At 45.2% G+C, this 15,828-nt stretch overlaps 1 protein-coding gene across 4 annotated transcripts in view; it reads right to left on the bottom strand.

Moving 5' to 3' along the window:
* The window catches only part of LOC142834369 (BEN domain-containing protein 5), a 1,100,005-nt gene that overhangs the window by 203,555 nt on the left and 880,622 nt on the right, over window positions 1-15,828 (bottom strand). The gene's annotated exons all lie outside the window — the stretch shown is intronic.

Here is a 15,828-nt window from a genome sequence, read left to right as displayed (position 1 = left end):
ACGGTGCACAGTGGAGTCATCATGTGAGACACTGGTCTGTCATATACAGACGTGACGGTGCACAGTGGAGTCATCATGTGAGACACTGGTCTGTCATATACAGACGTGACGGTGCACAGTGGAGTCATCATGTGAGACACTGGTCTGTCATATACAGACGTGACGGTGCACAGTGCAGTCAGGCTAAAACATACAGTTTAAATCATGTGTCCTATATCCTCTACTTAAGTCCTGGTGATTCCTCTTCTATTTTATGTGACTCAGTGTGGACTAAGTCACAGAGGAGAGATGTCTGTCGTTACTACAAAGAGATAAACTGTATTACGCCTTTATCTTAACTCTGGAAAGTTGCCACTTGATGGGATTTCAAGAGGCCTAAAGGTCACCTGTGTCTTCAAATCATCTACATGTTTGGACATTATCGCTTCTGATTTACTTCAAAACCAAAGAGTTCACGATGTTAGATTTCCTCTTAAAAGGATTAAATCGTATTTATTTCTGTACGTCTATAATGAGTTTGAAGCACAAGCCTAGTTTTCCAAAGGACGAGGTGAATCAAGTCAAAACTCCTGAACGCAAACAGAACACGAGCGGCGGCACCGGAGCACTGTGGATGAGAATAGGACGGCCTGCTCCTGAAAGGAACCTGAACACGGACAGTGACGTACATGAAGGACAGAAGCGCAGGCCTCCGGAGGAGGGAGGCAATTCAGGCAGGACAGGTGGATGTGCCTTTGCAGCCTGGTGCAGAGCAGGCTGATCAGCCTCTGTGGATCTTAGGATGCCCTGGAGAATGGCCTTACCACGTTCACCTGCTATCTGTGGCTATTCACCTACTTAGTTTCTATGAGGGCAGAGACGATCGATCTGGCCCCATTCCTTCAGTGAAAATTTAGTTCATACCTAGTAAGTGCCAGTGGTGGGCTATGTGCCTGTGAGGGATTCGTAGTCAAGCATCTGGAGAAACAGGTGACAGCTGCTTGTCACAACTGCTGTGTAATTGACAAGAGGTCTCTGAAACGGAATCAGTAGCAGCCATGCAGCATCTGAAGAAGACAGGAGGCCTCAAAATAATCAACACTGGAGGATGGGCAAGCAATGGTTGGGTGAGACCCTTGGCGGGGTATCTTTATACAGTGAAGGAAATGAGACAAAGACAGGCTCCCTGGCCGACTCTGGGAAGTCTGACAATTTATAGATATTTGGGGAGAGAAAGGCCCATACTGGGTAAGTGATTAAGTGATCCTTGAAGGCCTCAGGAAGAGCTGATCTGACTGGGCAGAGCAGGGCTGAGTGTGGTCTATGAATGTCATCAGCCTAAGGGGTGGCTCTTTGGTCATGGTCCTTGGCTCTCTCCATTTCCAAGTGTGGTCTGCAAACAAGGCCCACCACAGGCTTTGATGAGCTGAGGCAGAAGTCATTCTGGCATGAGGCCTGGGTTGGGGGAGATCCCAGCAGCCTACAAGGAGGCCTCCCAGGTTGTCTGGGCTCTCAGAAAATCTGAACCAAAGAGCAGAAGAGAAGAAATGGGCATGAGACAAGGGATGGAGCCTTTAAGAGGAAGCGGAAGCAGACCCAAGCATCAAAGTAATTTTCCTTCATTTGAGGACCCCTGTCAGGGGCATGTTGGGAAAGGCAGAGGACTGACATCTGCCGACCGTCATCTGTGTTAAGCATCTTACAACAAGAATTCTCCTTTTTAAAGTCTTTTCACCTCACAGTTGTCACTATCTGCTTAGCATCTCTGCTCTGCGTAAGCCGTGCACGCTGAGAGGCAGGGCAGCCATCTTGTTCACTGCCATAGCCTCAGCACCCAGCACCTATAAAATCTTCATTACGCAAGTGACGAGTAAAATAGGTTAAACCTGAGGGGAGTCCTGAAGATGGAGCTCACTGACTCCTGGGAGGTCCAGTGAGGTTCAGTGACATGCAGAAGCCACGTGTGTGCTGACGGCTCAGGCTCAGGGTCCTCAGGCTCCTGAGCCTTGCTCCTTCAACCTTGTACCTCCTCATCCAATTCTACTTCCCAGAGGTTTCGCGGGCTTCTCCTGTCCTGTTGTGGGAGGTCCTCCCGCTCCTCCAACCTATAGCTGCTGAGATACCAGCCCATTGGGGCGTGGTCTCTCTCCCTTTAAAAAAGGAGCCACTTCCCTCTTCTCTCTCTCTTCACTTCCTGCTCCGCCGGAGACTAGACTCCTTTCCTGGTTGCGTAGAGGGCTGTTGCCTGGGACAGTGATCTGTAAGGTTTTTCCCCTTTAAATAAATACCACCCTATTAATCATAATCCCAAACTGGTGTGGCATTGTTTGTGACTTACGCCTTCACTGTCCTCTGATGCTCACTCTACAGGACCCTCACCCCCTGTCCTGCCCCCACTCTCCCAGACCACCTCTGAAGAAGTTGTGAGGGGACGTGTGGGGGAGGGGCACCAGAACTCACTGTAACCTCTGGGAACTCTGAATACACATTTCCCTGGTTAGGTAACTGTACTTTCAGCTGGTGCTCTTTCACCCACTTCCGCCCAACTATTTGACCCACATCGCAACAAAACGGGAAGAGGCAGCCAAAGTCATTTGGGTTTGTCCTGTCAGAGCAGCGTTGAAGACATCACACAAGCACTTAATGCCTCTGGTCCTTGGATTGGATGAGCTGGAGAGGTGAGAGGCTGAGGTGGGCACCAGCCGAGTGGAGAGCAGAAGGGCTCGCCTTGCCCACAGGCTCCCAAGGGGACGCAAGTGCAGCGGTGAACACAAGCAAGGAGTTCTAGGGAGGCAGAATTGATTCTGTGCCTCCACTTCCTCAACCAATTTTCCTGGCCAGAGATGCCCCAGGCTTTTCTTTCTGCTCTCTGTATAAATCAGCCTCTCTTATAACTGGAAAGCTTTGTTCAGCCTTTCCTATTACATGAGATACTATTTATTTCCTCGTCAATTGGAGATTTACAACTAAAGCCACCTACAGCACCCAGACTGCAGGAGTGTAAAAAGACCTCTCCTCTCTCCTCTCCTAATGCCCAAGGCCCCAGAGCAAAGCAAGACTCACATTTCACTTTAATTATTTGCTGTTAAGAGTGTGTATAAAGCACAGAGTCTTATCCATTTCAGCAAAGGGCCCGAAACAGAGAAGTAGTCAATAAAAGTTCCTGGCATAAATACTTTCCCTTAGAGTCCCAGCTATTCAGTGCCAGGAGGGGTTGACAGGAAGACAAGGTGAGCTTCCTCTGTGTGTCTAGAGGCATGCTATAGGTGGTCAAGTCATCTCTTACAAGAAAGCTGCAGAAGACGTCACACCCCTCCGGGGTCTCTGTGAAAACTACCCCCACAATCGGACAGATGCTTAGGACAGCAAGAGAGTGTGGCCAGCCTTTGGGCCTCAGTGAATCCTAACAGTCAGAACAAGTCTATCCATCCACGGCAACTGGACAGCAGCCTGCCACAGCTTCAGGATGGTGGCATCCCCATATACACTCAGATTCCACGTGGCACAGCCATGTCCTTTCTTTTGGGCTTCAGTTTTTCTATCTATTCAGAGGAGAATGAAAGGGTGAGTTCTCTTTTTCCTAAAATGATAATTTTCATGAAAACTATCGAAATTTCTGGTTGGAACCTTGAGACAAAATAGCTGGGTAAGACAGACACTATAAAGAAATTAAACAGGAAACCTTTGCAAGCCTGTAAGCCTTAGAGCTCCAGAATCCACAGGCAGGTAGAGGCGATGCACAGAGCTGAGTGACTGATCAGAGGGCCTGGAAAAGCAAGACAGGCCTCTGTAAGAAACCTGGTTCTCCCTGAGTCTGTGGCCTCAGGCAAGTTACCTAATCTCTTGGAGCAGCCTGCTCGCTCATCATGAGTCCCATCTCCATCTATGGCTGAGGTAGTTTTATGTAGAGAAAAGTTCCTGGTGTCTGCCCCAGGGCACATCTAGAGGGACCGAGAGTTGTAAACTGAACCCTTTTCCATTTGCATTTCCTGACTGCTGCAGCCAGCAGAAAACAAACATGTCATAAAGCAAAGAAAGCCCAGCAATGTCGAGATTGTCTAGCTGCCTAACTGCTATCAAAGGGACAGGAAGAGATTTTCCTCAGTCCCATCCCCTTGACCTACAGGAAAACAGTTCTGGGGAGAAAAGACAAAGAAGAGAGTCTGGAATTATTTAACCACCTTGGAATCACATTGGCAAATAATCTGGCATCAACTGTGGTTAATTCTGATAAGTCAACGAGGCAAATAAATAAATAAACAAATAAATAAATAAATACGGCCTTCAAGATGATAGATGGCCACCATCATCAGACAAATGACTCCAGTCTCACGGCTAGATCTTTTTGTGAGATCCACTTAGGGCAGCACCAGGTGCATATTCTGGCGTCGCTGCTGCTGTAGGTCAGCTGTGAGTACCCCGTACTTTGCTTTTACAATATGGCTCATACCCGGCCTCTTCGGCCTTCTCTCAAAATCCAGTTATTTTCAGTGTTCCTGCTCACTGGTGAGAGTGAGCTGAGAACCTGAAGATGAGGCAAAGGGCCCAAGGAGGAAAACCTAAGCCATGAGGAGGCCGAGTTGTATCTGGAAATGTCTGAAAGGACCGATGGGGTCCTGGTGATCTCTGAGACAACCGATTCGCTCTACTGGCGATGGCTGGTCAACAGACAAATGGAAGGAAGGGAGAATTTCACTCAGGAAAACCGAGGGAAGGAGAGACTTCTAAAACTACAGACCACACAGCTGCAAACTGGATGGCTCTGAAGGCTTAGAGTAGGAATCGGGGGAGCTGCAGAAGGCATTGGGGGTTAACCAAAGATTAAGATGTTCGCTACAGCATCTGTGTTCTGTGGCAGGACGAAGAGCTGGGAGGTGCCAGGTTCTGTACACACACTGTCTGTGTCATCCTTGAGTGACCCTATGTGTCAGTGTAGGAGCTACTGAGCAATCTCAAGCTGTGTCTGGCAGATCTTTACTGCCGTGGCTTTGTCATCATTTCAGCCATGATGCTTGGGCAATCATTGACTCTGTTTTAGAGATGAGTAAAGTAAAGCCCAGGAAGAAACTTGTCCAAGGCAACTCAGGTAAACTCTGGAAGACCCAGGACTCAAACTCTGCAACTTCTGACCCCAGGACCCTTGCAGACTTTAAATCACTAAGTGGGTTCTCTGCCTGAATGAGACAGGCTTAAAGGTTCCCATTTCACAGAGGACAAAACAGATTCAGAAGGGTTAAATCATCTGCTTTTTAAAGATTCCCATTTCACAGAGGACAAAACAGACTTGGAAGGGTTAAATCATCTACTTCACAGGTAAGGAATTACAGCAAGTGAGATTCAAGCCCAGGTAATATCTGTTGTCAAAGGCCAGGCTGCCTCCAGTCCAGGGGAATCAGCAGGAAGCATCCAGCTGACATTAACTGTCTTTTCTAGGGCGCCATCAGAGACCTGGGCGTAAAGAAGCCTGTGCAGACCACAAAGGATTTCAAAGATCAAAGTTGGTATTTTAACAGACCTTGGACAGAACACAAGGTATAAACTCAGACGGTTACAGACGTGTTAGCAATCTGGCTCTGAGGAGCCAAGACAGATATGCAGGCCAGCCGCCACGGCTCTCTTCTTTAAACATTTCAGCCCGCCTGTGATCTAGCCAACAGGGGCATTAGCTCTTCTTCTCACATGCTCTTCTTTCAAATGGAGATAATAATCCTTACCTGGCCTGCAATGAGGCTATCAGAAGAGTCCAGGGAGATAAAAATGTGGAGGTGCTTTGACACCTGTGAAGTGCCACACGCATGCAAATTACCGCTATTATTCTTATTAGCTCTCCCTCAGCTGGGCAGAACTCATCATCTGGGCCTACCTTCCTTGACAAAACAGACACAAAATCTACAATCATTATCCGCCTCCGCCTGCAATTACTGCACCAATTTTACTGTCTGGTGTGAGGTGTTCAGGTTTGTGGCCTCCTGACAGCTGTGTGCGTCCTCAGGGGCGTGTCCACCTCTCTTCACATTCCTCACTAGGGGAGTCTGAACTTAGGCCTTTGGTTTACGCCAGAAGGAGCAAGCAATACTAAGGAGGCAGCCTAAAGTTGTTCTTTTCCCCTTGCGTACTAAGTACAGAAATTTGGACTGCTGAGAGGCCTCAGCTGGTAACAGTACTTGGTGCCAAGTGTGATGAACTGAGTTTGATCCCTGGGACTCACCACACACATACACACACACACACACACACACACACACACACACACACACACACACACCTCCTCTCTGGCTCCACTCTCCACTCTCCCACTGGTGCTCTTTGCCCCCTGCATCCATTCCCCCCTCTCAGCTTCACCTTATCTCCTCTGCCGTCCTGGAGGCCACCATGCCCCAGTTTGAAAACACTAACCCACTAGGCTTGCAGGTGCTTTTTATGACGGTCTCTTTCATCTCTAGGTTTCTAACATCCATTCCTATCCTGGCACAAAGTACAATCTCAATAAACATTTGTCAAAGACAAAAGAATAAATGAATGTATAATCCCATAAATCAGTATATGCTTTTAGAATCCTCAGCATTGATTCTTGAGGGGATAGAAAAGAAAGGGAAGCCAAGACAGTCAGACGGCCGTTTACTAAACACTGACTGCTGCACTGGACACACAGCCAGACTTGAACAGTGTTCCCTTACTCAATTCTGTACAAGTACTGGAATAAATGGCCATCTGGGGGGAGGGTGTGAGGTTATGCCCTGTCAAAAAGGGTTGTTTTCCAGGCTAAGATCATAGAGAAGCTACCAACGGTCCTTCATGAGGGATGGTCAAGTCACACCCCTGTTGGTGACAAAGAAGAGTGCTAAAGAAAGCCATGGGGGGAGGGGGTGAAGGGCCAATGACCTTGCTTCTTAATTAGCAAAGCAGGACGACCTCCCACCTCAATCACCTCTCACCCAGCCAAGCCTGAGAGCAGTCCTGCCATCCTGCTGTCCCCTGTCCCCTTCAGTGTGTGCACCTTCATTACAACTCCTGGCTGTCAAGGAATCTGAGCCCCATGCCTGAAGCTGTCAGGTTTCTGCTTCCCAGGTTCCCCCCCCCCCCCCCCACACATTACCAGTAATCCTCCCAGGTCCTGACCTATCAGCCAATCTGGTTTCTGAATTACCTGTCAGGGTGTAAATGATCCAGCACCCAAAGCAGACAAAGGACCTCAAGCTGGGAGACACACGGAGGCGGAGAGGCCGCGGCGTCCAGACGCACGGAGGCTGAGAGGCCAGACGCGGGGCTTTGGGGGACCGGTGCAGCGGAAGACGCAAGCGGCAGGGACCAGCGCGGAGGCAGACGCAAGCAGCGGGGACAGGCGTGCAATAAGGAGAGCAGATCGCCCTACTACAATTAAATCAAAGAGGTAGGCCTCTGGTTAGCCAGGTCACTGGCAAACGGGGAGCCTGGTCCTGTCCTGAAGACCCTTTGGAGGGGTGAGAGGGTTCTTGGCCTGCGGCAGGAAACAGAGCGAGGGCATTTCGTAAGCGGAGCCCTTGGCCAGCAGGGAAACCTGATCCGGTTTTTAAAAGACCCATTAGATAGGATCAATAGGAGGAGATGGGCAGGTGCCAAGGCAAGAATTCACCCAATAACCTGAAAAACAACACGAAAACACCAGAACCCAATGATCTTATAACAGAAGTATTTAAACAACCTAACACAGAAGAAGTGGAAGAAATTGACTTTATGAAGGCAATAGAGTCCCTTAAACAACATGTAAAAAATGCCCTTATAGAAATGGATGAGAAGTATAACAAAAAGTTTGAAGAAATGAGTAAATACGTACATGATACCCTGGGAAACCAAGAAAAAACGATCAAACAGGTAATGGAAACAGTTCAAGAATTGAAAACTGAAATGAAGGCAAGGAAGAAAATACAAACTGAGGACCAGCTGGATATGGAAAATCTAGGTCAACGAGCAGAGTCTACAGAAACAAGCATAATCAATAGAATACAAGAGATAGAAGGAAGAATCTCAGATGCTGAGGACACCATAGAGAAAATAAACGAACAGATCAAAGAAAACAGCAAAGCCAACAAATTCTCAACACAAAACATTCAGGAAATATGGGACACAATAAAAAGACCAAACCTAAGAATAATAGGAATAGAAGAAGGAAAAGAGTCACAGCTCAAAGGCCCAGAAAATATTTTCAACAAAATTATGGAAGGCCCAGAAAATATTTTCAACAAAATTATGGAAGAAAACTTTCCCAACATAAAGAAAGATATTCATTTAAATATTCAAGAAGCATACAGAACACCAAACAGACTGGATCAAAGAAAAACATCTCCTCGCCATATAATAATCAAAACACAAAATATACAGGTTAAAGAAAGAATATTAAGAGCTGCAAAGGAAAAAGGCCAAGTAACTTATAAAGGTAAACTGATCAGACTTACACCTGACTTCTCTATGGAAACTATGAAAGCCAGAAGGTCCTGGATAGATGTACTGCAGAAGCTAAGAGACCATGGATGCAAACCCAAACTACTATACCCAGCCAAGCTATCGTTCATTATCAATGGAGAAAACAAGACATTCCAGGATAAGAACAAATTTAAACAATACGTAGCCACAAATCCAGCCCTACAGAAAGTAATAGAAGGAAAATCGCAACCCAAGGAATCCAACACTGCCAACACTGCCTACAATAACTCAGGCATCTAGCGATGCTTCACCAGCACATCTCAAAGAAGGGAGACACAAAATCTCTACTACCAAAAGCAATAAGAATAACCGGAGTAAACAACCACTGGTCATTAATATCACTTAATATTAATGGGCTCAATACACCTATAAAAAGGCACAGACTAAAAGATTGGATACGAAAACAGGATCCAACATTCTGCTGTTTGCAAGAAACACATCTCAACCACAAAGACAGGCACCTACTCAGAGTAAAGGGTTGGGAAAAGGTGTTTCAAGCAAATGGTCCTAAGAAAAAAGCAGATGTGGCCATACTAATTTCTAACAAAACTGACTTCAAACTAAAATCAATCAGAAGAGACCGAGATGGTCACTTTATACTCATAACAGGAACAATTCATCAGGATGACGTCTCAATCTTGAATATCTACGCCCCCCATATAAAAGTACCTACTTATGTAAAAGAAATATTACTAGAACTCAAGGCAGACATCAAACCACACACACTAGTAATAGGAGACTTCAACACACCTCTCTCTCCAAGGGACAGGTCAATCAGACAGAAACCTAATAGAGAATTAAGAGAATTATTGGAGGTAATGAAGCAAATGGACTTAACAGACATCTATAGAACATTCCACCCAAATAGGAAAGAATATACCTTCTTCTCTGCAGCTCATGGAACCTTCTCAAAAATTGACCACATACTTGGAAACAAAGGAAACCTCCACAGATACAAAAAAATATCAGTGTCCACCTGTGTCCTATCCGATCACCACGGATTAAAGTTAGAAGGCAACAACAATGCTACCCACAGAAAGCCGACAAACTCATGGAAACTGAACAGTCAACTACTGAACCACACCTGGGTCAAGGAAGAAATTAAGAAAGAAATTAAAGTCTTCCTTGAATTTAATGAAAATAAAGAGACAACATACTCAAACCTATGGGACACAATGAAAGCAGTGCTAAGAGGAAAGTTCATAGCACTAAGTGCCCACTTAAAGAAAACAGAGAATGCATACATTGGGGACTTAACAACACACCTGAAAGCTCTAGAAAAAAAGAAGCAGACACGCCCAGGAGAAGTAGAAGACTGGAAATAATCAAACTGAGGGCTGAAATCAACAAAATAGAAACACAGAAAACAGTCCAAAGAATCAATGAAACAAAAAGCTGGTTCTTGGAGAAAAATCAACAAGATCGACAAACCCCTATCCAAACTAATTAAACGACAGAGAGAGAACACGCAAATAAATAAGATCAGAAACGAAAAGGGGGACATAACCACAGACACAGAGGAAATTCAGAGAATCATTAGATCTTACTACAAAAGCCTGTATAACACAAAACTGGAAAATGTAAAAGAAATGGACACTTTTTTAGATAAATACCATATACCAAAGTTAAACCAGGACCAGGTGAACAATCTAAACAGACCTGTTGGTCGCGAAGAATTAGAAGCTGTTATCAAAAACCTCCCTACCAAAAAAAGCCCAGGACCAGATGGTTTCAATGCGGAATTCTACCAGAACTTCCAAGAAGAGCTAATACCTATACTCCTTAATGTATTCCACAATATAGAAACAGAAGGGTCATTACCAAATTCCTTTTATGAAGCTACAGTTACTCTGATACCAAAACCACACAAAGACTCAACCAGGAAAGAGAATTACAGGCCAATCTCACTCGTGAACATCGACGCAAAAATCCTCAACAAAATACTGGCAAACCAAATCCAAGAATACATTAGGAAAATTATCCATTATGATCAAGTAGGCTTCATCCCAGAGATGCAGGGCTGGTTCAACATACGCAAATCTATCAATGTAATCCACCATATAAATAAATTGAAAGAAAAAAAAACCATATGATCATTTCATTAGATGCTGAAAAAGCATTCGACAAAATTCAACACCCCTTTATGATAAAGGTCTTGGAGAGAATAGGGATACAAGGATCCTACCTAAATATAATAAAAGCTATTTACAGCAAGCCAACAGCTAACATTAAATTAAACGGAGAAAAACTCAAAGCCATCCCACTAAAATCAGGAACACGACAAGGATGTCCATTCTCTCCATACCTCTTCAATATAGTGCTTGCAGTTCTAGCAATAGCAATAAGACAACATAAGGAGATCAAGGGGATTCGTATTGGAAAGGAAGAAGTTAAGCTTTCGTTATTTGCAGATGATATGATAGTATACATAAGTGACCCCAAAAATTCTACCAAAGAACTCCTACAGCTGATAAACACCTTTAGTAATGTGGCAGGATACAAGATCAACTCCAAAAAATCAGTTGCCTTCCTATACACTAAGGATAAGGAAGCAGAGAGGGAAATCAGAGAAGCATCACCCTTCACGATAGCCACAAATAGCATAAAATATCTTGGGGTAACTCTGACCAAGGAAGTGAAAGATCTATTTGACAAGAACTTTAAGTCTTTGAAGAAAGAAATTGAAGAAGACACCAGAAAATGGAAGGACCTCCCTTGCTCTCGGATTGGGAGGATCAACATAGTAAAAATGGCAATTCTACCAAAAGCAATCTGTAGATTCAATGCAATCCCCATCAAAATCCCATCAAAATTCTTCACAGATCTGGAGAAGACAATAATCAACTTTATATGGAAAAACAAAAAACCCAGGATAGCCAAAACAATCTTATACAATAAAGGATTGTCTGGAGGTATTATCATCCCTGACTTCAAACTCTATTACAGAGCTACAGTATTGAAAACAGCTTGGTATTGGCATAAAAACAGAGAAGTCGACCAATGGAATCGAATAGAAGACCCTGACTTTAACCCACAAACCTATGAACACCTGATTTTCTTTTTTTTTTTTTTTTTATATTTATTTATTTATTATGTATACAATATTCTGCATGTATGCCTGAAGGCCAGAAGAGGACGCCAGACCTCTTTACAGATGGTTGTGAGCCACCATGTGGTTGCTGGGATTTGAACTCATGACCTTTGGAAGAGCAGGCAATGCTGGAGAGATGGCTCAGTGGTTATGAACACCTGATTTTCGATAAAGGAGCTAAAAGTATACAATGGAAAAAAGAGAGCATCTTCAACAAATTGTGCTGGCAAAACTGGATGTCAATCTGTAGAAGAATGAAAATAGATCCATATCTATCACCATGCACAAAACTCAAGTCCAAATGGATTAACGACCTCAATATCAGTCCGAACACACTGAACCTGATAGAAGAGAAAGTGGGAAGTACTCTACAGCACATGGGCACAGGAGACCACTTCCTACGTATAACCCCAGAAGCACAGACACTAAGGGCATCATTGAATAAATGGGACCTCCTGAGACTGAGAAGCTTCTGTAAAGCAAAGGACACTGTCACTAAGACAAAAAGGCAACCCACTTACTGGGAGAAGATTTTCACCAACCCCGCAACTGACAAAGGTCTGATCTCCAAAATATATAAAGAACTCAAGAAACTAGACCGTAAAAGGCTAATCAACCCAATTATAAAATGGGGCACTGAGCTGAACAGAGAATTCTCAACAGAAGAACTTCAAATGGCCAAAAGACACTTAAGGTCATGCTCAACTTCCTTAGCGATCAGGGAAATGCAAATCAAGACAACTTTAAGATTCCATCTTACACCTGTCAGAATGGCTAAAATAAAAAACACCAATGATAGCCTTTGCTGGAGAGGTTGTGGAGAAAGGGGTACACTCACCCATTGCTGGTAGGAATGCAAACTTGTGGAACCACTCAGGAAAGCAGTGTGGCGGTTTCTCAGGAAATTCGGGATCAACCTACCCCTGGATCCAGCAATACCACTCTTGGGAATATACCCAAGAGAGGCCCTATCATACAACAAAAGTATATGCTCAACTATGTTCATAGCAGCATTGTTTGTAATAGCCAGAACCTGGAAACAACCTAGATGCCCTTCAACGGAAGAATGGATAAAGAAAGTATGGAATATATTCATATTAGAGTATTACTCTGCAGTAAAAAACAAGGACTTCTTGAATTTTGCATACAAATGGATGGAAATAGAAAACACTATCTTGAGTGAGGTAAGCCAGACCCAAAAAGAGGAACATGGGATGTACTCACTCATATTTGGTTTCTAGCCATAAATAAAGGACATTGACCTTATAATTCATGTTCCTAGAGAAGCTAAATAAGAAGGTGAATCCCAAGACAAACACATAGGCATCCTCCTGAATATTAACCTTCATCAGGCGATGAAAGGAGACAGAGACAGAGTCCCACATTGGAGCACCGGACAGAAATCTCAAGGTCCAAATCAGGAGCAGAAGGAGAGAGAGCACGAGCAAGGAACTCAGGACCGCGAGGGGTGCACCCACACTCTGAGACAATGGGGATGTTCTATCGGGAACTAACCAAGGCCAGCTGGCCTGGGTCTGAAAAAGCATGGGATAAATTTGGACTAGCTGAACATAGCGGACAATGAGGAAGAATGGGAACTCAAGAACAATCACAGTGGGTTTTTGATCCTACTGCATGTACTGGCTTTGGGGGAGCCTAGGCAGTTTGGATGCTCACCTTACTAGACCTGGATAGAGGTGGGGGTCCTTGGGCTTCCCACAGATGAGGGAACCCTGATTGCTCTTAGAGCAGATGAGGGAGGGTGACTTGATCGGGGGAGGGGGAGGGAAATGGGAGGCGGTGGCGGGGAGGAGGCAGAAATCCTCAATAAATAAATAAATTAAAAAAAAAGAAACTTTAAAAAAAAAAAGGACCTCAAACTGGGAGCCTAGGGGAGGAAGGCAAGATCTCCAAGAGCAAGACAAAAGCCAGGCCTCAGAAGGCATGCAGACCTGAGGCCCCGCCAGGGTCTGTCACTTTCTAGCTCTTCTCCTCTGCCCTGGTTCTGGGTAGCATTTATAGAATAACTATTTTCTCCAGGATCGGGGGAGCAGGGAGGATGTCTCAAAATGTGGGATCCTCCCCCACAACTGGATATTATGCATTTTAGTTAGAGGTTTACACATTTACCTCTAACCCCACCCTCTGCCCACCTTGTAATGTTTTTGCCTTCTTTGTATCTCCCATGTCCGTAGGCTTGGAAAGTATCTGATGGTGTTACTGAATAATCGAGTGAAGAAATAAGCAGACAACTGTAACTCATACTATCTTCTGCTGTCAAAGATAATGAGAAGCAGAGACATTGGCTAACCTGCCTAAAGTCACAGGCCCAATTACTGACTGGCAGAGCCAGCTTTAAAACCCCAAACAAACCCTATCTTGGCTTCTCTTCCAAGTGATGTAGAAGAAGAGTAACTAGGAGTACCTGAGCATTGACAGAGTACCAGACACTGTACTGTGCGCCCCAAAGCTGTGAGGGGTGCTGACAAGAACCCATTTTAAGGGGTGTAATATTGAGGTTCATACAGTTGCTGGCTGACTAGATTGCACCTTACTCTTCCTACCCAATTACACCTGCCTGCATAGAAACTCACCTTTCAAGCCTATTCTTTTTTCCCTTCAGGCTGGTTTATCAGTCTTCCAAAAATTGAGTGTCTTATCTCTGCTGTCCACAGCCCTCTCTGCATGAGATCTTCAAGAGTAGAAAGCAAGACGTACACAGATGCATGCATGTGTGTGCGTGTCTCTGTGTTTTAAATGTGTAAGTGTTGTATGTGTGTGTGTATGTGAGTGTATATTCCAAATACATGAGACTGCTACTCACCACTAGGCACAATGCCTGACATAGGAGAAGACCAGTAAGTTTTGGTGAAGGGAATCAGGAAAGGAGGAAAGAGGTTAGAAAGAAAGGAAAAGAAAGAAGGAAAGGACAGAATTTTTCAAAGACAGAGTTAGAACGTAGGAAAGTCAGAATTCGAACGCAGGCCTGTAAGTGCCCATAAAATAATACAACCTTTCAGGCAGAGACCCTTTGATTATTAAAGACCATATAGATTTGTCTTAGCGTCAATTAACACATGTTAATAAATGCAGTTTACGCGTTCCTAGATGGAGGAATGTGTGTTATTTCCAGGAAGTCTGTTGTCCTGAGAGCACAGGGCTCTCCATGTGGCCGTGGTGGAAGCTACGTCTATACTTCCTGCTGGAGTCCGTCTCATGGCGACAGGAACAGTGGCACATCAGAGAAGAGACGGCCACTGGCCATCATGATGACACACAAGTCCCGCAAAACAAGCAATCCTGGCAAGGCAGCAGGGTTAGGCTTGACTGCCAAGTGTCTTAGGATGAACCGAGGCACCTGCCTACACAAGCCGTGGTTTCTTACTGCCCAAGGACAGGGTGGTTTCTGGAGTCCAAACCCAGTTCAGGACCATGCAAAACAGGTAACTTTCTCCAGGGGCTGAGCTAATGATGTGGAAAGAGTTTGCTGTTTGGTGTGTTTCCCCATGCTTCTGAAGAAGCTCGCAAAAGGCCCAGCACAATCAGAGTAAAAGCCATCCACCTGAAGGTCGGGAAACACATGTGCCCCTGAAAATGGAATTGTGGCCCCAGAGTCCACCTGCACTATTGCACCAACTCTGCTTTCTTAAATTCTCACAGCTATGACGGCCCACTGAGATTTTACCGTAAGGAATACTTGCGGAGGACCTGAAAGTAACTGTAATCTTTACTGCCACGGTGAACCCGTGAGCTGCAGAAAAAGTCAAGGTGAAGGCAGAGCTTCCAGTCCATTAACTATGGTGAGGCAGTGTGGGTGGGAGGTTTGTTTCTGGTAACCCCCACCCTGTGTGCGCCTCCGTGTCAAGGTCAGGAAAAGGCCCCGGCTGATCTACTGAGACATTACCGTGAAGGCACACTTAAGAAGCACAAGCCACCTGCAAATGGAAAAGGGACACTGTGGGAGTAGGCCTGTCCACACCAATTACAGAGCGGCCCCTGCGCATCAGTGTGCTCCGTCTCTCTAGATAATGAAGACCTGCCTTCTTCAGGGGCACATTTGGAGGCTGCAGACACTGTCTCTGACCTAGTTTACTCCCGTTTAGAGGAAAGCGCTCTGACGCAGAGGCCATGGTGGCTGACGGGCCCCACCTCTCCCACTGCTAGCTCCTATACTCTGCAGGAGTTTTCTGTCTTCTTCTCAGTCTCTTGCCTTTTAGAATCCATTCATCCCAGCCTCCACACCACTTCAGATGAAAAAAACCTAAAGGCCAGGGTGGCTCTCCTCTGAGCAAACCAGA

The sequence above is a fragment of the Microtus pennsylvanicus genome, chromosome 13, assembly GCF_037038515.1.
Source record: "Microtus pennsylvanicus isolate mMicPen1 chromosome 13, mMicPen1.hap1, whole genome shotgun sequence".
In the NCBI taxonomy this organism is placed as follows: Eukaryota; Metazoa; Chordata; class Mammalia; order Rodentia; family Cricetidae; genus Microtus; species Microtus pennsylvanicus.
The sequence above is the reverse complement of the archived record's forward strand: the minus strand, read 5'-3'. Positions and strand labels throughout refer to the sequence as shown.